At 40.7% G+C, this 27,344-nt stretch overlaps 1 long non-coding RNA gene across 2 annotated transcripts in view; it reads left to right on the top strand.

Annotated features, from left to right (window-relative positions):
• Positions 1-10,230: 10,230 nt before the first annotated feature.
• Positions 10,231-27,344, top strand: part of LOC142829179 (uncharacterized) — a 35,010-nt gene continuing 17,896 nt past the window's right edge. For both annotated transcript variants that reach the window (XR_016349683.1, XR_012903571.2), the window contains exon 1: positions 10,231-10,512. This is a non-coding gene — a long non-coding RNA (uncharacterized LOC142829179). The remainder of the gene's footprint in view (positions 10,513-27,344) is intronic.

Below are 27,344 nucleotides of genomic sequence, written 5' to 3'. Positions count from 1 at the left end.
TTATATTTTTACTTCACCACAAAGTCAGGGCAATAATCTGCAAAATCCTGTTTGGTTATTGAAGGACAAAGTCTTATCAGATTTCCAGCTCTGCCAATATTATATCTTCCCTTGATAAACTATGTCCGCAGTTCTTTTTTCAATGTATCTTTTCATGTGTCAATTAAGAGTCATGTTGCCTTACTCAGAGTTTGGTTTCCAATGGCTTATCAGGCTATGTCTATGCTACAGAGGGGTTTTTTTTTTTTCAGAAAAACGGCTGTTTTTCCAAAAAAAAATTCAATTACGTCCATACCGCAATCACTTTTTGAAAGAAAATTGAAAGAACAGAGGGTTTCTTCCAACATTGGTAATCCCCTTTCTATGAGGAAGAAGCCTTTTTCCGAAAGAGCTCTTTCGGAAAAAGACATGTGTGGACGGGGAAGAGGGAGTTCTTTCAGAAGAAGAGGAAAGAGGAAAAAGCACAGGTGCCCTTGTGGCCACTCCATCCATAGTAATCACAGTTGAAATGTGAAATATCATCCATTCAGTGAGGACGCTATCTTTCGAAAAAGCAGATTGCTTTTTCCACGCACTTTGGCACTCTTTCAGTGTATGTTTAAAAAGAGTATTTCTTCTATCTGCATGTTTCATCACCAACAAAGGAAAAAAATTGTCCCTTTAACATAATTTAATCCCATTAAAAGATGCTACCTCATCCACCTTGTCCCTCTAATATCTTGGGGCAAGCATGACTATTTTAATTTATAGCACAGGGCCTGAGGAGAGAGTCAATATAGCCAGTCAGTCCTGCTGTAAGAGTGCCAATGCCTGAGATGATAGACCATCCAGGATTTCCATGTTTATGGATCTTTTGGAGCAGATGGAATACCCCTGGTCTAGGCTTTAAGGGTGTGTTTGTGGGAATTTGTTCCTGTGTTTCTTTGGGTAGTATGAGTAGACGTAGTTTCTTTTGGTATGCCTCAGTGGGATCAGAAGATAGTGGCCTTTATCATGCAGTGCTGGAGAGTTGTGTAACAGCCTCCCATTTGTAATCTGACCTGTTAATGATGACTTCAACACCTCCTTTGCCTGCCTCTTTGATTATAATGTCAGAATTGTGCCTGGGGCTGAGGATGGGGTGGCGTTCTGCATGGCTGAGGTTATGAGGCCAGGGATGCTTGCTTGTCCACAATTTTAGCCTGTGCACATTGGTATAAGCACTCTGTGTAGAAGTCCAGATGGATGTTGCAACCCTCAGGTGGAGTCCACACAGAAGCCTTCTTGTGGCGTTGGTAGGATGGTATCTGTAGGTCAGTATGTTGTTCAGTGGAGTGGCAGAAATATTCCCTGAGGTGGAGATGGCAAAAGTAAGCCCCTAGGTCACTACAAAACTGTGGAGGGATGGCGGGGTGGAAAAAGAGTCACTGAGATAAGTCAGATTCTTCTGCTGGGCTAAGTGTATAGCTGGATAGTGTAAACAAAGTTTATATCCCTGTGCTGCTGTGTTTCTTTCAGGTAGCATGCAGAGTCAGAGTGGAGGAGAAAAAACACATGTTAAAGCAGCCCCAGGCAGCTTGAGGAGAGAACCATGAATGTCCATTAAACACATTGATGAGATCAGATCCCTCCTAAAGAGTGAAAGTGAAGCACAGTCATGATCTCAAAGGGGTAAAACGCAGCCTTAGGCAATATCCTGCTATGGGGACTGCACATCTGCAGGTGTGACTATATTGGCCATTGGGATGTATAGCTGATCTAATGATCAGACCCAGTGTGATTTCATGCAGCACTTGAGAGCTGACAAAGAAATGTAGCTTCACTATATATATTCGCTCAGGCTGAGAATTTACTAGCAGTGATAAATCAGGAATGATTCCAATTCAGTGAAGTTACTTCAGATTCACGTTGATGTAAATGAGATCAGAATCAGGCCCATTGCTGGTCCTGTTTTCTTGTCTGGGCTGTTTTGTATACCTCTGAATCATTCTCTGGCATGCCACTCTTGCCTGGTTTCACATGTATTACCATATTTTAGTGAATATACCCCTCACCCGAATATACCCCGTGGTTTTTCTGAATTGAGTAAAAGAAATCTTGTATACCCTGTGCACGAGTATAACCCGCAGGGTATACCATACTTTTATTTCAAACTGTGCCGGGGTATATTAGCTAATTTATGGTGCTGGGGGGAGGGAGGAGGAGGAATTAGCCAGCCTAAACACCCCAGTTCCTGCGGGCACTCACCGCCCCGGTTCCTGTGCAGCCGCCAGCCTCCAACCTCTGGGCGGGGGAGTGCTCAGCTCCCTGGTTCCTAAATACGGTACCAGTGAAACCATCCACTGGCTCACCGTCCTAGGCCTTGATTTAGAACACAAATCTGTACAGAGCAGAGACCCTACTTTGTGTACTCAGCACCAAAAAGGGAGTTATTCTTTTCAGATTCTCATGGGAAGAACCAGAGCCATTTCTGGGAACCTTGTTGAATTAGACTCCACTTACACCATTTTTCATTAGCTCCAAGAGACCAATTCATTTCTGAAAGCAGAAACTCCTGCTTTTAAAATCAGTCTGGATACAAACTCCTAAAATATAACCTTATAAGGGTATGTTTTCACAGTTAAGAATTTCTGGTTACAACTATCTAAACCTTCAATCCACTATGTAGGTGTGACACTGAGTGTAGTTTAAATGTGCTAAAAAAGAAACACAGGGGAGTAGATTTATCTAACAATAACCACCACGACTCCTTCTCTTTGCTAAGATGCAAAATCATTTTCACCCAGCACATCTGGAAAATTAGTATTTTTCCAAAAGGTGATAGGAGACAGATCTGTTAGTACAGAATAAACTTTCATGTAAGTGGCTGGGGAATTTGCCAAGTATTAAAAACAACTATGAAATGTAACCACTTGCACAAGCACAGACCTTAATTTATAGCATGAGCCTTACTTTCTAATCTCTCTGTTCATTTTACATTAGTCCTAAATGCAAAATTGCAACTAGATGTACCTGCTGTTCAGCTTCTGTTCTATTTTTCAACAAGTACATTTTTGAAATTCCCTTTAAAGAGGATAGTGCTGGCACTCTGACAAATTGTATTGTATTGAACCTATTGGTAAACAGGTTTTACTGCTTGGCAGAGGATGCATGCATCCTGCCTGCTTCCATTCTTCCAACACTCTGTATCCTAAACATTGCTTAATAGTGGAAGCAAATTTTACAAATATGATTTGCACCTAGATGTTTGATGTTATTTGAAACAGCAACAATAGTAAAGGGACATTATCAGCTTAAAGGTCATTTTAAAAAGAAGCTTTACTTATCTCTGTCATGGAAGAACATCTTAGATTATTAAAACTCCAAATTTTCAAAGCCTAATTTAATTTACTTTTCACCATTTACCCAGATGTTGTTCTGTACTCTACTATAATTTCGTGGAAACAGGAATTTACCTACCGTATCAGTCCATTGGCTCTTCCAGTTCAAAATTTTGCCTTTTCCTGGTTTATACCAAAACCCCATTAGTGGAGATACAAGAAACTCCATAGGGTGTGTCTAGACTATAGAGTTTTGTTGACAAAAGTGGTCTTTTGTTGACAAAACTATACCTGCATCTACATTACTGCTGCATTCTGTCGACAGTAAGTCGACAGAATGCAGCAGTTTTGTCGACAGTGATAAACCTTCTTTTACAAGAAAGAATGCCTTTGTCAACAGAGATCTGTCAACAAAAGGTGTGTGTGGACGCAGGGAGCCAGTTATGTCAACAAGAAAGGCCTCCAGGAAGAATCCCTGGTGGACAGTCTAGCCTTTACAAGTACAGCACCTCTGTGGTTCCTGGCCATAGCCTCTTAAAGGCACAGGCACCCAGACAGGACATGCTGTCCAGCAGCTAGCCAGAGCACCCGTGCCAGCTGTGATAGCCATGTCCCAGCCTCAAGGCCCCCCTGGCCCTTCTCGGGACAGAGACGAGGACCCACCCAGGGGCACCAAAAGCCGGCACCAGCCTGGTCAGGGCCAGAAATCAAAAACCTCCTGGAGCTCTGGTCCCAGGAAAAAGCCCTACAGGCTCTGAAAATACGTCACAAGAATGCGGACATTTACGAGTGCCTGGCCACCAAAGGGCATCACCCCTGCACCATGGCACATGTCACAGCCAAGGTAAAGGAGCTGAGGCAGGGATATGCCAGGGCCTAGGACCAGAGCTCCTGCTCCAGGGCAGCCCCTGAGACCTGCCCTTACTATGAGGAGTTGGAGCAAATCCTGGGTGATGGGGAAGCCCAGACTCCACTGCATGTGGTCGAGTCCGGGTTACTCCACCACATCGTGGACCAACCCATCCTGAGGGAGGAAGACCAGGCAGAAGAGGTGGAAGATCTGCACCAGGAGGAGGAAGAGGAGGAGGCAGCAGGGACCCAGACCCCAGAGGCCTCCATGGACATCGGGGAGGGAACATCAGGTAAGTGCTTTGAGGGGTCACCACAAATGGGCAGGTTGGCAGTTGGGGGGCCAACTAGCCTCATTGCCACTGTGGGGCCCCTTTGAGGCTTTCAGGTCACTGCCCAATTCACACATGGTGTCACGTGTAACACCCCTGCGTCTTCTGTCCAAAGGAGAGCCCGACAGCCATGGCATGCCCTTGTGGACAGCAGGGGTGCACACAGACAGTGATTGTCTCCTCCTTTTTTCCTCCACGGCCGAACCCTCTTCCCAACAGGGATGCACCACACCTGCCCCACCACCATCCCGGACCTGTGGCACCCGCAGGCACTGGCGGGTGTACACGGACCTGCTGAGGGAGCATGTTGTAGCCCTGAAGAACCTCAACAGGAGCCTCCAGCAGAGGACTCAGGCAGAGGCCGAGTGGCGCACCAGGCTGTGCCACAATGAGGGAGCTCTGCGCCTTGCCTGCCCCTGTCATGGACATCACTCCTCCTGCACTCCAGGCCCCTGCTCACCCTGCCTCCCCTTCCCCCCAACCCCCTGCTCCCAAGCCCTCACATGCCCAACAGCTGCCTCCCCCCTGTCGACAAAGCCTCTGTTAAAAAAGGCATGCAGTCTAGACATAGCCATAGTGGGCTATTATAGAATTACCTCTCCATAGTAACAGTTTCTTCACTACACTGCCATTGTGACTCATGTCTTGAAACATTAATTTGGATCTCTCTCCCCTACCTGAGCACATTGGGTCCCATTCAAATTTGAGTCTGTGCATTGTGTGGTTTGTAATCTAGACTCATCTGAGGTAAGTTGCAGATTTTCATGGAAATGCAAAGAAACATATGTCCTATGAGATTCCATTGACCTCCACTGACCTGGGTTGTACAGCACATTGTGCATCATAGAATGTGAGCCTGGAATTGTGAATTTGACAGGACTCAGAGTTAATAGAATACCTTGAGTCCTGAATTATGCTATAATGGTTGTGTCAATAAAATGTCTTTGGGGGTGAGAGCCTGTGGTAAAGCAAAGCATTAGCAACGCCTACTCTGGAGGGGCTCACAGAAGAGCATCAAAGCGTAAAAAGTTGATAATGTTGACTAACCAGAAGTTACACCTTGCTAACATGCATATTTTATTACTTTCCTTTGATCAGTTAACTTATTTCTGAACAGACTATGAGGCATCTGGATAAACATTGTGACAAGTTTAATGAGCTTTTCCCCACAACCCAGCAGCTTGTTAACAAACCTGAGACTTGGCAGTAGTACTTAGCCATTAAACCATATTGTCGCATAACCTCATTTTACTGCTCTTTTCTGTTTGATGTTGAGGCGAGTTTGCTGAGATGGAAAACTAAAATAGTGAATAAAAATATATTTCTGTAATAAAAGGTGAAAATGGCAAAATAAATCCAATCCATTCTATTCTAAAAACACTGCCATGTAAATGAGATTTAGTTTTCAAAGGCCAGCCTGTATTACTTGTACAGATATCTGCACTATGAATACTTAACCATATGGAATTATAAGGTTCTGGCCTGCTTCTGCAGCTCAGGAAGGACTCACTATCATTCCTGTTTCAGGCCTTTTCCTCAGGGTACTTTATTCACCCAAGTAAGTTTTGTCAGCCTTCTGATAAATAGTGGTGGCTGGCCAGACCCACTGGCCTTTAAAGGGGCTAACCATCCTGTTTCAGTAACTCTGTGGTTTACTCTAAAATCTCTTTTCTAGATTATTGGATTCCAAGCACAAAAGGGAACTCTGTGATCATCTAATCTGATCAGATTATAACATAGGCCACAGAGTATTCCCAAAATAATTTCCAGAGTATATTTTTTTCTAAAAGATAGTTTTCTCTGAGTGTTCGGACTAAACCTTTCAGTCCTTACTCAGACAAAACGCATGAGATTGTCCTAACGAAAGGTTTCTAATAAAGTCCTATAACATGTTCTGGGTCACAGTGACAAAAGTGAATTCACCTGTGGCATGACTGGAATCAGAATCAAGCCTTCATTGAGAAACAGAAAAGACCAGACAACAGAGAAGAACTCAGTGGTTAATTTTCACTATGGCTAAAAGGTCAACAAGCAGGTTTTCATCTGTCCTGCTTACATTTAATGAGAAGGATATGAACAGTGAAGAAAAAAAAAGATGTTAACTTCAGGCCAGTGAAATTTCCATGGGAATGTGCTAACCACCCAGCAAATATGATATAGACATGGGGGAGGGAAATAGTGCTATTTTTCCCCCCCTGGGAAAAGTATGATTTTGGAGAAAATTTTGAACTGAAATCAGTTTTTCTTCCATTTGTATTATAAAAATGAAAACTTTTCTGTTTTTCCATTGCATTATTTTTTTAACTTTTCAAGTTTGTTTACAGTAGAAAAGAGGGCTCAGTCGAAAAGCAGAAAACTTTTCACTATTCTCTCACAAGAAAAAGTTAGAAACAAGTAAAAAAGGTCTGAAGAAGTGGGGGAAATACTACTTCACTTTTTAATTTTAAGAGAAGTGAAAAAAATGTTTTAAAACAATGCTACTTTCTCTAAAAAACCTTTTTCATGTACTTTCAGTTACAAAAACAGTAGAAATAGTATGAAACAGATTACAATTACTGGAACTGTTTACCTTAGAGAATTGACAAACAAGAGTAGATAAAATTATGAAAGGCACAGAGAGGGTAGATCCATGTTATTCACCCTGTTTCTTAATACAAGAACAAGAGGACATTCTAAGAAATTGAAATGTGGGAAAATTCAGACCAGATAAAAAGAAAATACTTTGATAAAAAGTATATCTGTAGGACTCAGTGTCAAAAGGTAGCATTGAGGCCAAGGGTTTAATGGGATTCAAAAGGGAATAGATATTTATAACAATAAGACTCCCCAGTGTTACAATAGCCAATACGAATGTTGCCCATCCCTGTTTTCTCTCAAACCCTAAGGATCAAATCCTTGTTTCATTGATGCCAATAGCAAAATGTCCATTAACTTCACTGGGGCAAAGATTTTACCCCAGAAGCACCTGGTACTAACCTCTGCCAATAACCAAATCCTGGAGGAGGTAGCACACTGGTCTGCTAGGCATGCTACTTCTATGATCCTATAAATGTCAGTCCTTTCACTGCAGTGCATGTCCCCTTGTGTAGGAAGATGGAAGGTATGAAGCTATTAAGTGAATGACTACACTGGAATTGAAGGTGTTATTCCCAGCTCAACGACACATACCCGTGCTAGTTGTGATTGAGCTAACAAACTAACAACCACAATGTAGTAATAGTGTCAAGAGCAACAGGATGGGCTAGCTACAGGGTGACCACATATCCTGATTTTATAGGCACAGTCCCAATATTGGACTCTTTGTGTTATATAGGTGCCTATTCTCCCCTGCCTCATCCCAATTTTTCACTAGCTTAGCTGTCCCATTATATAACTAGGCCTCAAGCCACACTGTACTTCGGGTAGCTACCATAACCCTTTCCAACCACAGTTATTCTGTTATTTTTAGCATGTTAGCTCAAATGGAGCTGGCAAGGTTATATCTACCTAACCTGGAAATTACATCTCTTTTGGAGAAATCCATAGGAGGCAAGAGATATTTGTGTTGATTGTCCTTGCCTATCCAGGATCAGGCAGGACCAGAAGCAGAACAGAAGCATTAATCATTATGAAAAGGTTCTCATCTCTAAGGAGGTTCATTTGGAAATTGTAGAACTTGTATTCAACTGTATGTGTTCTTTCCTAGAATTTACTCTAGCTCTTCTTTTATTAAGTGTTGCATTATATACCTTTCTATTTTTACACAAAGAATTGACAAGCAGAGAATGAGGTATAATCAATTATAATGTTTCTTCTTTTCTAACATATATTCATCATGGACTATTATTAACATGATTACAGATCTTCCGTAGCTTCTGCACACAGAAGCTACATACTGTTAAGGTAGTGACATGCTAAAACATGATTGCCAAATACACACTATGCACAGATTTAAACAGGTGTCCAATTCCCATTAAAAACAGAGGGAATGAGTCACTGAAATACCTTTAAGTCTGACCCATGCTGACTTTCCAACTTGCTGTTTTTGCAAGTGGAAAACAAAGACTTCCAGCACCTCCAGCACCTTTGAATGGACGTGAAAAAGAAAGCTTAGGAACAGAATGCATAATATCTTCTCATTTTGATATGTTGCCACTGTATCCACTCTGAACACCTTTAAATCTCTCCTCCCCCCCCCCCGCCTACTACTGACGTGCAAGAAACACCGATTTCTGCTCAGTTCCCCCTATTCTTAGACAATTAAGATGTATTGTTTTAGCATATTACCTTTTAATTGTGCAACTAACATTGAAACTAATTGGTTTGGGGGCAAAGGAGAAAAAAGCAATTAATAGAAAGTAGTCCTAGATTAATGAGAATATTCTGAAAGATTTTACTGAATAGAGATGTTCAAAACCACCAATCTTAGCTTCAGGAACACTGGTAGCAAAATATAACAGATTCTGCTGTAGACAACATTTCATTTTCACAATAAAGGTCAAGGTGAGAACAAATGATGTTTTCCTGTTTTTCATTATTCTGTGAAATGGTATTTTTCCTCCCTTTTTTTGGCATTGTGAATATTTTCGCAACAGCTCCATTAGAGACAACAAGGGTATCCCAACAACAGTCAAAATTGCAGTCAAAAAAACAGTCCCCCAATATTAATCATAATCATAATTACCCCTTCATTGCTATCTCATACACTGCAAACTTCTTCTATGATGATGATTTGTATCTGGTGGCACTTAGGAGTAGAATTTGGTGACTAATTAATTTTTTGGGTCAGGGTCCAAATGGAAAAACATCTGGGGAAAAAAGTTGGTTTGATCCAACAGACACTGAAATTCTAACCAAAACAGAATCCAAACCAATTCAAGGTAGAAAGAAACATTTCTATTGATCCAAAGCAATTTTGATTTTAATTCCATTTGGAATTAAATATTTCAATATCCATTTGGATTTCTTTAGCTTTGAGGTTTTTTTAAATCAATAGAACTAAATTTTAAAATGAAATAACATTTTTGAAGGAAAAGCCAGAATATTGACCATTGGTTTCAAACTTTTTAAAATGTATTTATGCTTTTTTTTTTTAGCTGAAATCATTCAAAACCTTGACCCCAATTCCCAATTACTCTTATCAACATTTTTTGGTACACCTCTATGGGCTCCAGTCACAGACACTATTGTGACAGGCATCGTACACAACACACAAAAGACTGCCTCAGTCTCAAAGAATCTGGGGAGGGGGATCTCTTAGGCTATGTCTAGGCTACGGGGGTTTTCCAGGATAACAGAGGTATCCTGGAAAAATTCTGCCATGTCCAGGGAACGTGTCTGCTCTTCCGCTTTTTTTTGCAGTGTAGACGGGCCAAATTTCAGAAAATCCTCTTCCGAAGCACAATTTGCGTACCTTTTTCCAATAGATCATTGCAGTCTAGACATAACCTCAGTTACCACTAAGGAATAATTCTGGTAAAATGTTGACTGCTGTGCATGCCATTGAGCAAGTGCAAAAGAATAAGTATGCAGTGGAAAGGAATTTGTAGTCTGTATAGTTGAAGGTAAAGGAAACAAGAGCGACAAGGCAGCATGCTGCATTTCGTTGTCCTTTTTTCTCTGTCAGGATTCAGATAAGCATCTTGACATGAGGAAGGAAAAAAACAGAGCTGAGCTTAAGAGGAGAGTCAGCTCATTTATGTAATGAATGAAAATTCATTGGCTTTATTTAGAAAAGCCTGAGGCTTTCCAAATGTCATGACCAGACTCCATCTGGGAGATGTAACTCAGGAAGCAGTAAATTTGACCAGCCACAGGAATAGGCTTTTTTGCCAGTTGCACTGAGAGACTAGGAGTCTCCTGGTGAGAAGAGAAGTTAAATAAATCAGGGAAAAATAAATTGAGCTGGATGTTTGGACCATGCTCAGCACCTCTTCCTCCTCTACAAGACCCATGGGGGATCTGGAGGCAGCAGTCAGTAAACACAACGCTAATGAAGAGGTGGTCAATGAGGAAGTGAAATGGGAGGATGACATGAAGCATATAGTGGCATGGTGAGTCAGGACCTTTTTTTTCCCCCATTGCAGAGCACTTTGGCTCTGATATACAGGATGCAGGAGAGAGCAGCTCTGGTGAGTGATCATTTTGTGTTAATACAGCATCATGAAAGGGGAATGTGCTGTCATGTACTTTGTTATATGGTAGAGGCAGAATTAGGGACAGAACTTAAAAAAGCCTGTCCATCTAGGCTATGGGGTCACAGTGGTAACATTCATTAGTGCACATGGGTATGTCCCTAGAATGCTCCATAGATTAGGAAACACTTCTGTAGGTATTCTGCAATCTTCTGCCAAAGGCTTCTTGGGAAGTATTGCTTTGGTTCTCCTTCTGCTGTAGGAAACTTTGCCGCATCATTTCTTCAGGAACCCGTATGACACACAGGCAAAGCAGCCTATGGAGTCAATCTGAAGTAACACACAGAAGATGTGCCTTTGCATTCTGGGTTACCCATAGAAGTGGCATGTCTAGTTTGATTACACTGTGGAAAAAGATACCAAGTTCCCAAGCTACTTGGAGTAACTTCTTTGATGAACCACCCTTTCTCCCTCTGGCTCATTTCCTCTGATCACCCCTTCCAAACTCAGCATATTTGCAATTTGCGCTGACCTGTGTGTAGTGATGTTAAATTCTCAGGAATAAACCTTCGGAGAATATTCTCGAGAATGTTCTTGAGAATATTCTCCAATTCGAGAATTTTTGAGAATTTTCTCTTAAATGCTTGTTAAATAGTTTTTAAAGAATTTTACTATTTATAATAATGTCTTTCTTTAATAAAACTTCAAGAATCATGAAAGTTTCCAACTGTTAAAAAGGAAAATTCGGGAAAGTAAAGAAAAAAAGACAGAGGTTTCAATTAGTAGAACTTTTATTACAAATCTTCTTGCAGGATACAAATATTTTTAACTTTCTGGATTGAATACAAGTCTAATCAGAATCTGCATTTTCCGAGTCTGACCCATATATTTCTAGCTCCTCTTCTTCCTCATACATATCTTCTTCTTCAAATTCTTCTTTTTCTTCAGCATCATCAATTTCTTCTTCCTCATTTCTCTGGTTCTGTTTCCTTTTTTCTCTTGGAGATTTCAACAGAGCATCATTTGGGTTTTTAAGAAGCTTGATATTATGGGCTATGAATGTCATCTTGCCTGCCCTTTCTTGTGTTAACGTGTTTCTTTTTGCTTTATGAATGATACTGTAAGTACTGAAACTTCTTTCCGTTGCTGCCATTTTTAGTGGCATATTCAATATGCTGATTGCTGCTTTCCCTAATTTTGATCCATAGCAAATACTTTTCCACCATGTTACTGCATCTACTGAGCCAGCTGATTTTGTTACATATGATTTTCAAAAGAAACCTTCTTTAGCACGATACTCTGCAAACTCTGCAATGACTTTTCCTGAGTGATCAATGCCATACATTCTTGTGACTAATTTATCAATGAATTCAGTTCCTTGTATTTGTTCATTTCTAGTAAGACACTCACCACTGAATTTTGGATCTAGAATATTTGCAGCATAGTGAATATCTTTTAGAGCCATATCTTTTCTTTTTTCAAAACTTTTCATCACATCCTGTTTTTCTTGTTTGGTAAGTGGACTTTCGGAAAGTAGCCTATCAAAATGAATGCTTAACTCTCTGAAACATTCAGGAACTTTGTTCATTTTTGGCTGATCAGATTCAAGTAGCATAATCCATTTAACAACAGGACTTATCAGCGCATGCAGTTTTTGGACCCATACCCAAAATACATCTTCATCCAGGATTGAATTCCTGGTACGTTTGCTCAGTTTAGTCTGTAAATCTTCATGGACAGCAAGGCATTTTAACACTTTTTTTATTTCAATAAGCTTTTCAAACAATATAAAATGGAACCTCACCTAGTTTTAACTGGCAATTTAAGTGCACAAGTTTGATTTTTCTCTTTTTGAAATGCAGTAAAATGAGATAGCAAAACTTGCGATTGGTTAATTTCCTTCACAATAGTTTTACAGATAGCTTCAGTTTCTTGAACAGATTTTAAGTTACTGATGTCACCAATTAACAAATTTAGTGTATAAGCAGTACAAGTGTACATAGCAATGTGATTGTATTTTTCATTAAGCATGGATAAGGATTTCACCATTGCTGCAGCATTATCAGTGACATTGGCACCAAATTTTTCAGTGCCTATTTCTGTCATTATTTATTTCATACGGAATGCCATATGCTCAGCAGTGTGGTGTTCAACATCGGTTACCACTGTCTTGTAAAACACTGGTTGGGGTGTTGATATAATAAAATTTATAACAGATTAATTTCTTCGGTTGCTCCAAGCATCACACTGTAGTACAAGAGAAGAGGCTTCAGCAATTTTTGTTTTTATAAGAGCATCAACACGCTGATATTCAGCTTCTAAAAGTTTGTTAGAAAGTGTGTACCTGGATGACATCTTGTAAGATGGTCTTAATTTTTGCATGAAAGTAATCCAATCTTCATTTTCAACCAGTGAAAGAGGAAATCCCAATGAGAATATAGCTCGTGCAAAAAATTCATCCAAAACTTTGTTTTCAGTTTCATTCCTAGAATCAAAGTAGCGACTTATAGAGTGAGACACCTTGGCTGAAGTAGATGTGGAAGGTGGTGATGTAAATTCACTAGCACTATCACAGTGTTCTATAGCTGTAGATGCAGTTGATAGTTGAGGTGATCTGCTTCTGGACTCTGAGAATTTTGTTGCCTTTTCCTTGATGTAAGCAGGAGTCTTCAAACAATTGGAAATATGCTTTCTCATCCTTGTCACATTTCTGATGTATTCAGCTTTGCACTTCTTACATTCATATAACACTTTGTCTTTAAGGGTGTGCCTAAACTACATGGCTCCATTGATGGAGCCATGTAGATTAGGCTGATCGGCAGAGGGAAATGAAGCCGCGATTTAAATAAACTCGGCTTCATTTAAATTTAAATGGCTGCCATGCTGAGCCGATGAACAGCTGATCAGCTGTTTGTCGGCTCAGCGCACTAGTCTGGACGCTCCCGTGCCGACCCGAAAGCCCTTTATCGACCTTCCCATTATGCCTCATAGGATGAGGTTTACCAGGGAGGTCGATAAAGGGCTTTCATGTCGATAGGGGAACATCTAGACTGCCCCGATCTGCCGACAAACAGCTGATCGGCAGAGTGGGGCAGTCATTTAAATTTAAATGAAGCCACGTTTATTTAAATCGCAGCTTCATTTCCCTTTGCCGAACAAACAAATCTCCATGGCTCCGTTGATGGAGCCATATAGTCTAGACGTACCCTAACTGTTTTATGAAGGAAATAATCCCACACATCACTTTTAGGCTTAGTTCTTCTTTTCATACTGACGAAAACACAATTACACCTTTCACAAAAGAGAATAAATGTGTATGCCTCTTTTTATACTTTTTGTGATGCTTCCAGAAAGTTCCATAACAGTCAGAATTCCTGACTGTTCTAGAAAGTTCTGTAACATTTCTGGAATGTTCTGGAACCTTCTATAATGTTCTCAAACTATCTTGAATGATCAAGAAAACTCTTTAACATTCAGGGTGTTCTAAAAGTAGAATACAATATATTATTTCAAGAGGAAATGAAAAATTAAAACATTCTCAAAAATTCTCAGGAAATAATCTTTTGGAGAATATTCTCAGAATATTCTCATTTTCGGAGAACACTCTCCAGAGAATATTCTCACCTCACATCACTACCTGTGTGCTAGTCCATGGAGAAAGAGGTGTGTGTAATGGTGTTATTCACACAGTACTCACAATACTCTTTGGCTACGTCTAGACTACATCCCTTTTTCGTAAAAGGGATGTACATTAGACGTATCGCAATTGCTAATGAAGTGGGGATTTAAATCCCTCTCTGAAATAAGGGATAAGGGATCTTTCGGAAAAGGCTTTATTTTCCACAAGATCAGCGTCTAGACTGGCGCTTTTTTTCCGGCAAAACTCCATGGCGAAAAAAAGCAGCAGCCATTTTTATGCTAATGAAGCGGGGGAGATTTAAATCCCCGCTCATTAGCAATTGCGATACGTCTAATTTACATCCCTTTTACGAAAAAGGGATGTAGTCTAGACGTAGCCTTTGTGTTTCTTTGGCTTCGTCAGATGTGCCCTGTAGGGCTTCCTCCTCCATATTGGTGAAGCACCTCCATAAAATAAGATAGTGACCTACGTCTACATTGCTGTTTTTTTGCGGCAGAAGATATGCAAATCGTGTTCTCATTTGCATATCTTCTGCCTATCCTTTTTTGCTGAAGAGGTTTTGCCACTAAAAAGCCCCATGTAGATGGGGCCATTTGTTGGGGGGGGGGAAATCCTTTTGCACAAGCTCCCTTATTCCTCAAAAAATGAGGTTTACAGGATCTTGTGGAAAACGAGGTGTTTTCCAGACAATGGGCCCCATCTGCATGGGGCTTTTTTGCAGCAAAACCTCTTCCACAAAAAGAATCGGCAGAAGATATGCAAATGAGAGTGTGATTTGCATATCTTCTGCCACAAAAAAGTGGCAGTGTAGATATAGCCAAGATGTTTTGCAAAGCGCTATAGTGAACAAATGCAGCATATAGCTAAACAAGATCATGAAGGATGACAATTAAAGGAAGACTGGGACTGGATAGCCTGGAGAAGACTCAAGGGCCAGGGTGGATAATAAAGCTCCTGGAAGGCCAGACAAAGTTGAAGACTCTCATTCCTCTGCAATCTGAGCATATCCATGCACAAATCCCCCTGCGGCCAATACAGAACTTGTTCCATGCCCTCCCCAAATGCCACCACCACATTCCCATCCCTTGCAGTACCCTGTGCACTCCATGCTTAGGGACTGCTTCCCCCAACAAAAGCTGGAGTTTCCTATAGGTGTGTAACTAACTGTTACTCATTGCCATGCCTCCTGTTCAATCAAAAATTTGTGTTTTGTGCTTTTATTGAACAAGGGTCTTTGAAGTAAAATATTTCTTTATTTGTGAAATATATTGCTTAGTATTGACATTAAGTACAATGGGTCTAGGTAGGAATATTTGCTCACTACAATTAATGCTTAAGAAACAAGCACTGCAGGGCTAATTCAAGGCAGCAAGTAAGCGTTGCCTGGTTGAATATATCATATAAGGACACATTGCTGGGAACCATTGTCAAAATGATCCCTCAAAGTCTCTGATTTGAATAGCCTACCATGATCCCTTTCTAAGTGGCCTTGTATCTGGATACTCAAAATCAGCAACCAACTAATCAGCCCCTGCAATCTACCAATGGGAAAAATTCCCCCCCTCCCTGTGATTTACAAATATTATGTAGATACAATAGGCCACAATGACCATCAGATTATTTCCTCATGGAGGTCTAACTTGCCAAAAGATGACAGCGCCAGAGACTTTTCAATGGCCAAAGGCATATTTGGCAACCCGCTATGGTTGAAGCTGAGTCTTGCTGCTGCTTAGGTCCTGGTGTAAAGCTTCATGAGCCATGGGATGAAGGGGTGGGCAGAGTCTTCGAGAATAACAATGGTTATTTCCACATCCCCAATTTGACTCTTCTGCTGTAGAAGGAAAGTCCCTGCATACAGCTTTCTATACTGTCCAGTGTTCTGAAAGATTCACCATCCCTGACCACACCATGTTGATGTCAGTTAAATGGCCCCAGGGATCCACCAGCACCTGAAAGAATATTGAGAAATAGCCCTGTTGTAGCCAGGAAGGCGGATTTATGGATCCAAAAGTTCTGCAGCCACTGCTTACTTGCATCCAGATGCAATCCCAGCACCTAGAGCTTGTTTTCCACCTAGATCGATACTGATTGTCCATAGTGACAAGCTTGCACTGTGAAGGCCAGGATCTCTCCTGAATTATTCATTTCCATGGCCAATGCCAGGGCAGGAATCACTGATTCTACCGCTTATGAAATATTGCAGAGCCACCATTGTGGCATTAGGTTCATGAGACTCATCACCCTTCTTGTCAGCGGTTCAGAATCCAGGCTGTAAGGCAACTGCACATCTTACAAGGGCAACTGAAAAAAAAAAAACCCAATGCAAAACAAAGTCAGGAGCTCATGAAATGATGGGGGTGGAAAGAACTGTGATCTGTTCCCAGAAGCATTGGGTAACAGAGGGTTGTGAGTTGAACAGTGGGATAGCTACCCAAAATGCAACATCCTTCTCTCAGTGCAAAAGCAATGACTGTAGATGCACTCCACTGATACAAGGATCATTGTGTGGACATGCACAACTGATGTTAAAGCAACTTATGATCATCAGCATAACTTATGTTGACTTAACTCTGTAGTCAAGACATAGCCTTACTTACCAAGCAAAAAATAAGTACATCAGGAGCTGCGTTGATGCCTTTTGTGGCTACTCTTGCTACTTTCTTTGTATGCTGTCCTGAGGTAGAGTGCTTCACATACAAAGCAGCACACAGCTATTGGGAAGGCACAACCTGTAAAGAACTTCTGTTGACTCCCATCATCCCAAGACTCAGGGAAGAGAGGGTAGAACATCAATTAACATACACACACACACTTATCATGGATCATATGGTTGCAAGTTTGGTTACATCTGCTTTTCACCTGTTGAAAGGAGAAAATACCTCGATGTAGTGAAGGGGCATATGGGACCATGTGGCCCTCTAGTGTCTGTTACCATGCAAATATGGTACCGACTAGGGATGTAAAAGTGTAGTTGAGTAATCGATTAACCGATAGCAAAATGCTACACGCGTTCCCTCCCTCTTTCTCCCCAGGCAGTACATTTTTTAGCAGGCTAGCCAGCAGCCTGGCTCAATCCTGGCTCACACCGGGTGCAGGACGTACCCCCACTGTGGCTCTGCATTTAAAGTGTATTAGGAGACAGGCGGGCAGGCTGCTGGCTCAGTTCTGGCTCACACCAGGACTGGGAGCTCAGTCCCACCTTTGGACAGGCAGCCGGTCTGCAAAGGGAGCTAGTTTTTAACTTGGCTCCCCTCACGAACCAGCTCCTGCTTGGCACCCCGCGCTGCTGCTTCCGATATAGAGGCAGCAGTGTGGAGTGGCAGGGGGCTCCTGAGGAGTGGGACCTGAGCTCACTGGCTCCTGGCTTCACCCCCAGGGACTAATTGAGTAACCGATAAGAATTCGCAAAGTTAATCGACTATTTAATTAATCAATAGTTAACATCCCTAGTACTGACATCTCTAAAAGAGGCACATGCACTTTATTGTAGTGACTATAGTCAACCGATGAAGTAAATCCTATTACAAAAATGTGAGTCTTCTACAGGTTAAAACAACTATTATGAATAATTTTATGTATGTATTATGGAGATAACAATGTCTTAAAGTGCTTTTCCATTTATATCCAGCTTGATAAAGTGTGAAAAATAGATTAGTGCTGAAGAACAGTACTCGACAAAAATCTTTCTATTCTGTGCCCTGAATTAATCTGTCCCAGTAGACAGCTAACCATAAGGCTAATTTAATCTTCCCTGCCTTTAAGTGCTAGAAACACTATGTTCTACCTGACCCAAAGCAGATGTATATTTTTAATAAGTATATGAGTTGGCTGTCAAGAAGTGCATAGCCTGAACAGCTCTTTGAACTGCTGGAGGCATTGTTATTAAATGTCAAATGGTGGAAGAACAGAGGTTTATTTTCACTGGTGTCACTGTTGTGTAGGGTTCACGCTATGCGTCAATATTGCAGAATGACTAGATCCATGTCAAATGACAAAAGAAAATTCTTGTCCCAAAGTCAGTGTTTCAATTTTTTTTTTTGCTTCCTGGTCTGAAAAAAAAACAGCCCTATACAATGAACCCAAAAGGTGATTACATAACCATTTCCTTTCTCTTTGGTGGTTTAAAAAAGAAATAATCTCAAAATAATCTCTCCTGAGTGAGAGAAACTTTATAGCTCTCTTTATCTTTACCTGTTGTATGTAGCAAAATAAGTGAATTGGTTTTTGTCAGAAACACATAACCCCCATGGAGTTTAAAGGATTTGTCAAACTTTTTTTTTTTTTTTAGTTTGAAATCTTTGCAGTGCTTGTGATCCACCAACGCCGGTATTTCAGATTCTGTTTTCCCTCAACAGTCTTAAAAAAAAAAAAGAAACACACTTTTTCTATGGAAGAGGAAATCTGAAAGAAAGGCAAGGGTAAGGGAGCAGTTAGAAAATATAATTTTTTCCTCTTCCTTCTTTTCTTTAGCACTAGTCTGACTGACACATCTCTCTCTCACGTCCTGTACCATTTTCCAAGGATATTCTCTATTCTATTCTAGGATCAATAAGAAATTAAATCCCATGCATTATACATGAAAGAATTCTTTTTTAAAAAAAAAAAACCCTCCTCACTCTTCTTGGTGTTGAGCCTCATGCATATCCAAGTGCACATGCTGAAGGGCAGAACAGAGAAAAACACCTGGCATCAAACTTTAATAAACTCAACCTCGGTTCTCTAGCTGTGGGATGCTAATTGCAGAGCATGAATAGCAAATACAGAGAGGGAGGGGAAAACATGATTCTGGTTTGTTTACTGAGTAAAAGACAGAATTGTCATCAGTGCCAGAGACTGGCAGTGATAGGTTCATTGCTGATGCAGTATCATTTGCCCCATCAATGGAAGTATTATAATATTAAGGTTATTATACCATAAGAACAAGATCCAGCTGGCACTACTAAATTTAGCTGCATGCTAGGACTTGTGGGAATTTCTTGCAGATGGTACTCGTCTCATCTGCATTGGCAGAGGTGAAAGCAATATAGTTTCATTACTTGCACTGAGCCTCTGCTGGCTGTGTGGAACACCGACCCTACAAGAAGATACTTTAACTGTTTGGTAGACGTCATTCATATAATGAAAATGTAGAAGCGGTTTCATTCTGTGTATGAATGACATAAGAAAGGGGTTGTTCTGTCAGCAGCTAAAAGCCGTGCTTTTGAATTTGTCATTTCTGTTTGTTACTAACAAAGTATCTATCACAAATGATAACATGGGTATAATGCTATCATTTAGCCCAGTGTAATCTATTATCAATTAAGAAGCTGTTTTAATAAGAGTATAAAAATCTGTTCTCTTTCATTACTACTGTAACCAGTTCTCATTTTAATTCCACTAATCTGAGAATTATTTTGATGGAAATCCTTTCATTTTATTATCCAACATTTTCTATTTAAAAATAGAAAAGATATGAACCAAGGCCAAAATGTCCAAACACAAACATCAGAGGAGGCAGAAGAAGATGGCAATCGGAGGATTGCAATCTGGAAGATGGCACGACCATTTCCATCAATGGGGTGCCCAAAAGCAGATGGACAGTCTTGCAGTCTAAAAAGCAACTCAAGAGAGGATCTTATAAATCTGAGAACATGATTTTTAATTTATTTATGTATTTATTTATTTTGTAAATTCTTGCTTACAGCCTTGTTTTCCTCCCTATTATATTGATGTAAATCAGGAATAATTCCTACAGGGATACTCCTGTGTAAAATTAGCATCTCTTGCAGGATAATTATAATCCTAAATACATGAAATGTAGAGTTCTCTTTTTTCTTAGATTTCTAATTACTTTTGAAAACTGTTAAATTGTCTGAATTCTCCCATCCATAGAACTCAGACCTTTCAATGCAGCCGTTTGCTCCTGAAAAGTGAGTGGCTGATTATGCTGAAAAGAGTTGTCAGTTTTGAAATTCATTCCTCACCCTGTCTTTAAAGCAATAACTGCCCATTAAATTGCCGTGAAGCTGCTTTCCTCAAGAATTCTTCAAAGCAGGGGAGGCTAAAGGCAGCATGGTAGTATACTCCAGATAAGGATGTAGCCTTGGTATTTAAATGATTTAAGGTAAGCTAAAATTGTAACTTTACAACCTACTTAAAGCAGCAACTACTGTGAGCAATTTTCACTGCGTAAAATACCAAAAAAGGGACAGAGAGTGAAATATTCCTTTAAAAAAACGAATCATGAATGCAAAAGCCAGTGTTACTTGGAAACTACCCTCAAATTCAACGTACCTTCCTAGAAATGAAGCTCCGCCTATTAGGGAGAGGTTATCAGTATGGAGGTTCTATACTATGATTAATAGAGACATGTCAGTTTAATATATATTGTATTGGTACTATAGTAAAACCTGTGTTATCTGGCACACTCGGGGATTAGGGTGTTGCGGTTATCTAAACATTCTGGTTATCTGAGGGTCCTATCAACCTAGGAGAAAACAATGGACAATAATAGTAAAACTCAAGTTTTTAATATTGGTAGTTTTGTACTGTGAGGCAGTTGGTCTCACATTTCTATTTTGAGTTAAAGATGATTAGTACTTCTTAAATAAAAAATTGTTAAGCCAATCATGATGAACCAAGCCAGGCCTGTGCGTCTGAAGATGTGACCGTATTTTGGCTGGGGGCAATGCCGGTTAACAAAGTTTTCTGGTTAACAGAGTGCGGGATGACAAAGGTTTCACTGTAGTATTATTAGCCATCAGCTGTTTACTCTCCATATTTTGATATGTCTGTATTTATGTGAGGCAAGGAACCCACCAACTTGCTACATGGCAAAGTTATTCTTATTACACAGCTTGAAATATACCAGCAAATAGAGGTACTCTTGGCAATGAGTTTGATGTCAATCTCCAGAAGCAGCATGTCTGAATATATGACAGAAGAATGTAGCTATCTACGCTTTCATACCATGCTCATCACCCATGTGCTTGAATGATTCATTTGATCTACAACTAGATGAAAACTGACACTAAAGAGCCTGACATAAACCCCAGTGGACTTTGTTAGGCCTTACATAGATTCCCTTTCATAATCTATGAGCAAAATTCTGGGCCTCAAAGTCAACAAGAAAAAACATGAGTACAGTGAGAACAGGATTTCTCTCCCATATATTTTGTCTCAAGCTGCTTATTTAAACTCTTGTTATCGAAAGCTTTGTCAGAGCATACAATGTATAGGGGTGATCTGCATACCAATACGTCTCCCACCCATCAGGGTTGAGAGATTTTTTTGGTGCACTATAATGTATTTTTAAATCCAAACACCACTTTTAAATATTACATGGAGTGTAGTATTTTTCTTGTAAAAAGGGAAACATGTCTTAGGTGTAGCCATCGATAAAGAAATTATTCTAAATACGTTTTGATAATCTTGATTAGTATTATGATAATTCTGACATTCACCTAAATCATCGCAAAGCCTTCTTGAAAAGAGTTATTTTTCATTACCTACCATGTCCAGTTCTGCTCCATATTATCTTTAATTTAACTCTAGATGCCACAGAAATATATGTCCAGAGCAATGCTTGTAGTGCTCCTGCGATAACAATGGAGCTGTATGCTTTATGATGCTACACGTCTACTAATATGTCAGATACTCATCCAGTAGTACATGTGACAAATCAATTGTCCGAGTTCACTGATCTGAGGAATATGAACAAAAGTATTTGTAGAAAATAACTTTACTCAATGGAATGTGACTGCCATATTGTACTTTCACATACAGTACCATGATGTAAAGGTACAGTAATCTCAAACAAATTTCTGATGACAGTTTGACATAGGGAAAGAAAAGAAAGAGAAAAAGCAGAAAATGAGATGGTATTTGGTACCTAAAATGAAATACCTCAAGAAAGTTGCACCATCTTAACATTTGTTAAACGTAGCTTACTTTAGCGTCATATTGTTAAGCAGAAACTCTCTTACACATTTATGACAAAAATGATAGGTTAAAATATCTCTTTCTTCAGATATTTTACAAGTGACTTTAGATCCTGTATATGATGTTGGATTAAATATTTAGTAAATTGATCCCTCGTTTCTATATAGAAAGATGTGATCATGCATGCAAACACACATGCACTTTATAATTAGACTTGGCAGAATTTGGCTAGTGAATTATAGAGGAGCTAGGGAAGAAAGTCAGATAATTCCAGAGAGAGTAAAAGCTATCCAAGCAATAGAGCAACTCTGGCACTAGAAAAAAAATGATTATACACCTGCCATGAAAAAATTCAGGCTGCAAGTTAGAAGGTTTCAGCTAGTTATCACGATAAAAGTGGTGGTGGGCAAAAAAAAAAAAAAAAAGGGGGGGGGATTATATGAAGGGATTGCTGGTGGTGGGGGTGGACATGGCTCAACGTGGAAATCTCTTCTGGGGCATATCTGAAATAACTAAAAAAAAATCTCATGATTCAAGGCTTAGACTGGTCACCTGCATGGCTTAGGAAGGAATTCTCTTCCCCCTCAAAAAAACTATTTGAGGTAGGTGATTAAAAAGTAAACCAGCACCATTCTCAGAAACATCAGAGTGCTCCAGCTGGAGATGTGACACTGAACAGAGTTGGCCAGTGCTCCAAGGGGGTGCCAAGCATTTTCTCAAGTGCTTGGTTATCTGATGCTTGCTCGCATGCTCAGTTTGTTTCACTGACTGCCACATGTGGGGTTGCAAAGGAATTTTCTCCAAGATAAGATTGATGATGACTTTGGGAATTGTTCACTTTCCTCTGTAGCATGTCAGGGGTGGGTCACTTGCCAGGATCATTTGAGAATATCTTATGGATTTTCCTGCCACTGCCGGATCTTCAGACGTTGGTGCACCTTGGTCCTGCCTATTCTCTGCCGGGGAACACTATATATTGGTCTCCTGGGAGCTGCAGTATCTTGATTTAATTTATTTTGGGTTTAGTGTGGAGATGCTGTTGGCCTCCACACTAAACCCAGCAGGAAGACAGGTGATCTGGTGGTCTGTTTCCGACTGACTTCTATGAGGGGAAAATGGGAACGCCTTGGCAAGGAGACTGGGAACAAAGAACCTTCATTTCTACATTAAGATACAATTTTTAATTACATAATCACATCCTATTTCTCCTGCAGAGTTCCTGCCTCATGGAGTGCACAGGATGGATCTGCTCCAGGAAGCAGGCTGTGTAGTCAATGATGCTGTTGTCTGCAGGACTCTTTCCCCATTTGATACAGGAATTGGATGATAGGTAGGAAAGGAGCCAGGAGAGTGCAGGAAGATAAAAGCTGATCAAATTGTTACTGCAGTTGAAAATTGCCCTTAGGAATTGGATTGTATCACTACTTCTGCCAAAGAGTTCCTATCTGAGGCTAGACAATTCACTTAAAACTTAACAGACAGTTATTTTGTGCTAAATGTGCTATATAATGTTAAGTACTCTGGGGAAAATAGCAGGTCCTAGAGAGCTGCACAAAACTAATGGATACTTTTACTATAATCTGTGCACCAAATGCTTAGCACTTTTCAAAACCTCATGCTGCTTTTATGTAGATGCCTAAATATGGATGTAAATGCCGATTTTTACCTCAGACTTGCTTGGGTACTAATAGCTGTCCAGAGCCGTAGCAGCTGTCTAGACCTCAGTCAGGAGCCAGGTCAGTGAGGTTTTATTTTATTTTGGTTTGTGTTTGCATATATTTTTACTTCCCACTTGTGTGTGGGACTTTTCTATGGGTCAGTGGCCCTCAACCTTTAAATACATTTCAAGTGACCAAATAAACGTACATAAGCAGTTACACTTTCAACATGATAAAGTAGAAAGACTTCACTATGTCATTGTTTTAGTATGGGTAAGAACAACTTTTAAAGTAACAGCACCTTTTTCATCGCCCAAGTAAAAATAAATTTCTGAGCTGATGTACCCAGCAATCAGTAAAATTTTATAATTTTCTGAATCACTGCAAGTCATCAGCAGTAATTTAATACATACAACAATATACTGTGAAGAAAAACTAAACTGGTCTGTAACAAGGATTATAAGTCAGCAACTGACTCAGTACCCTGTCACTCGAATCCCCACCAACCTGATTAACTGAGACTTAAGGAGACAAACAATTAAGAATTAGGATAACATCTGAAGGACTAATTAGAGAGAAAGTGACCGAGAGGCTTACCAAACTGATCAAACCTTTGGATCGCTATCCCTTCCTGCTTCTCCACGTGGGAACTAACAGTATGGCCAAGAATGACCTTGAGCGGGTTACTGCGGATTATGTAGCACTGGGAAGAAGGATCCAAGAATTCAGAGCACAAGTGGTGTTCTTGTCCATTCTCCCTGTTGAAGGGAAAGGACTGATCAGGTATCATCGAATTGAGGAAGTAAATGCGTGGTTGTGCAGGTGGCGCTGCAGAGAGGACTTTGGTTTCTTCGACCATGGGACTCTGTTCCGGGCACAAGGATTGTTAGGAAGAGATGGGATCCACCTAACCAAGGGAGGAAGAAGCTCTCATGGACAGGCTTGCAAACCTAGTGAGGAGGGCTTTAAACTAGGTTCGTCGGGGGATGGTGACCAAAACCCTGAGGGGAGTGGGAAAGTCGGATACTGGGAAGAAATGCAAAGTGGAATGAGTAAGAAAGGAGGACCTCTGATTCGAATGAAGAAGATAGGGTGATCAACTGGTTATCTGAGGTGTTTGTACACTAATGCAAGAAGCCTGGGCAACAAACAGGAAGAACTGGAGGCCTTGGCCCAGTCCAAGAAATATGATTTAATTGGGATAACAGAGACTTGGTGGGATGACTCGCATGACTGGAGCACTGTCATGGAAGGGTATAGACTGTTCAGGAAGAACAGGCAGGGGAGAAAAGGAGGAGAAATTGCACTATACGTAAGAGAGCACTATGATTGCTCTGAACTCCAGGATATAGAGGGAGAAAAACCTGTTGAGTCTCTCTGGGTTAAGTTTAGAGGTGCAAACAACAGCAGTGATGTTGTAGTTGGAGTCTGCTACAGGCCACTGAATCAGGTGGATGAGGCTTTCTTCGGACAACTGAGAGAAGTTTCCAGATCGCAAGCCCTGGTTCTCGTAATGGACTTTAATCACCCTGACATCTGTTGGGAAATCAATACAACAGTACACAGGCATTCCAGGAAGTTTTTGGAGAATGTTGGGGATAACTTCTTGGTACAAGTGCTGAAGGATCTGACCAGGGGCCGTGCGCAGCTTGACTTCCTGCTCACAAACAGGGAGGAACTAATAGGAGAAGTAGAGATGGGTGACAACCTGGGAAGCAGTGATCATAGAATCATAGAATCATAGAATAATAGGACTGGAAGGGACCTCGAGAGGTCATCGAGTCCAGCCCCCCGCCCTCAAGGCAGGACCAAGCTCCGTCTACACCATCCCTGACAGATGTCTATCTAACCTGTTCTTAAATATCTCCAGAGAGGGAGATTCCACCACCTCCCTTGGCAATTTATTCCAATATTTGACCACCCTGACAGTTAGGAATTTTTTCCTAATGTCCAATCTAAACCTCCCCTGCTGCACTTTAAGCCCATTACTCCTTGTCCTGTCCTCAGAAACCAAGAGGAACAAATTTTCGCCTTCCTCCTTGTGACACCCTTTTAGATATTTGAAAACCGCTATCATGTCCCCCCTTAATCTTCTTTTTTCCAAACTAAACAAGCCCAGTTCATGAAGCCTGGCTTCATAGGTCGTGTTCTCTAGACCTTTAATCATTCTTGTCGCTCTTCTCTGTACCCTTTCCAATTTCTCCACATCTTTCTTGAAATGTGGCGCCCAGAACTGGACACAGTACTCCAGCTGAGGCCTAACTAGTGCAGAATAGAGCGGCAGAATGACTTCACGAGTTTTGCTTACAACACACCTGTTGATACAACCTAGAATCATATTTGCTTTTTTTGCAACAGCATCACAGTGTTGACTCATATTCAACTTGTGGTCCACTATGACCCCTAGATCCCTTTCCGCCATGCTCCTTCCTAGACAGTCGCTTCCCATCTTGTATGTATGGAACTGATTGTTCCTTCCTAAGTGGAGCACTTTGCATTTCTCTTTATTAAACCTCATCCTCTTTACCTCTGACCATTTCTCTAACTTGCTAAGGTCATTTTGAATTATGTCCCTATCCTCCAAAGAAGTCGCAACCCCACCCAGTTTGGTACCATCTGCAAACTTAATAAGAGTACTCTCTATCCCAATATCTACATCATTGATGAAGATATTGAACAGTACGGGTCCCAAAACAGACCCTTGAGGAACTCCACTTGTTATCCCTTTCCAGCAGGATTTAGAACCGTTAACAACAACTCTCTGACTACGGTTATCCAGCCAATTATGCACCCACCTTATCGTGGCCCTATCTAAGTTATATTTGCCTAGTTTATCAATAAGAATATCATGCGAGACCGTATCAAATGCCTTACTAAAGTCTAGGTATATGACATCCACCGCTTCTCCCTTATCCACAAGGCTCGTTATCTTATCAAAGAAAGCTATCAGATTAGTTTGGCATGACTTGTTCTTCACAAACCCATGCTGGCTATTCCCTATCACTTTATTACTTTCCAAGTGTTTGCATACGATTTCCTTAATTACCTGCTCCATTATCTTCCCTGGGACAGATGTTAAACTGACCGGTCTATAATTTCCTGGGTTGTTCTTATTCCCCTTTTTATAGATGGGCACAATATTTGCCCTTTTCCAGTCTTCTGGAATCTCCCCTGTCTGCCATGATTTTTCAAAGATCATAGCTAAAGGCTCAGATACCTCCTCTATCAGCTCCTTGAGTATCCTGGGATGCATTTCATCAGGACCTGGTGACTTGCTGACATCTAACTTTCCTAAGTGATTTTTAACTTGTTCTTTGTGTATCCTATCTTCTAAACTTACCCTCTCTCTGCTTGTATTCACTATGTTAGGCACACCTCCAGACTTCTCGGTGAAGACCGAAACAAAGAAGTCATTGAGCATCTCCGCCATTTCCAAGTTCCCTGTTACTGCTTCTCCCTCCTCGCTAAGCAGTGGGCCTACCCTGTCCTTGGTCTTCCTCTTGCTTTTAATGTATTTATAAAAGGTCTTCTTG

The sequence above is a fragment of the Pelodiscus sinensis genome, chromosome 5, assembly GCF_052426305.1.
Source record: "Pelodiscus sinensis isolate ZL-2025 chromosome 5, ASM5242630v1, whole genome shotgun sequence".
Lineage (NCBI taxonomy): Eukaryota > Metazoa > Chordata > Testudines > Trionychidae > Pelodiscus > Pelodiscus sinensis.
The sequence above is the reverse complement of the archived record's forward strand: the minus strand, read 5'-3'. Positions and strand labels throughout refer to the sequence as shown.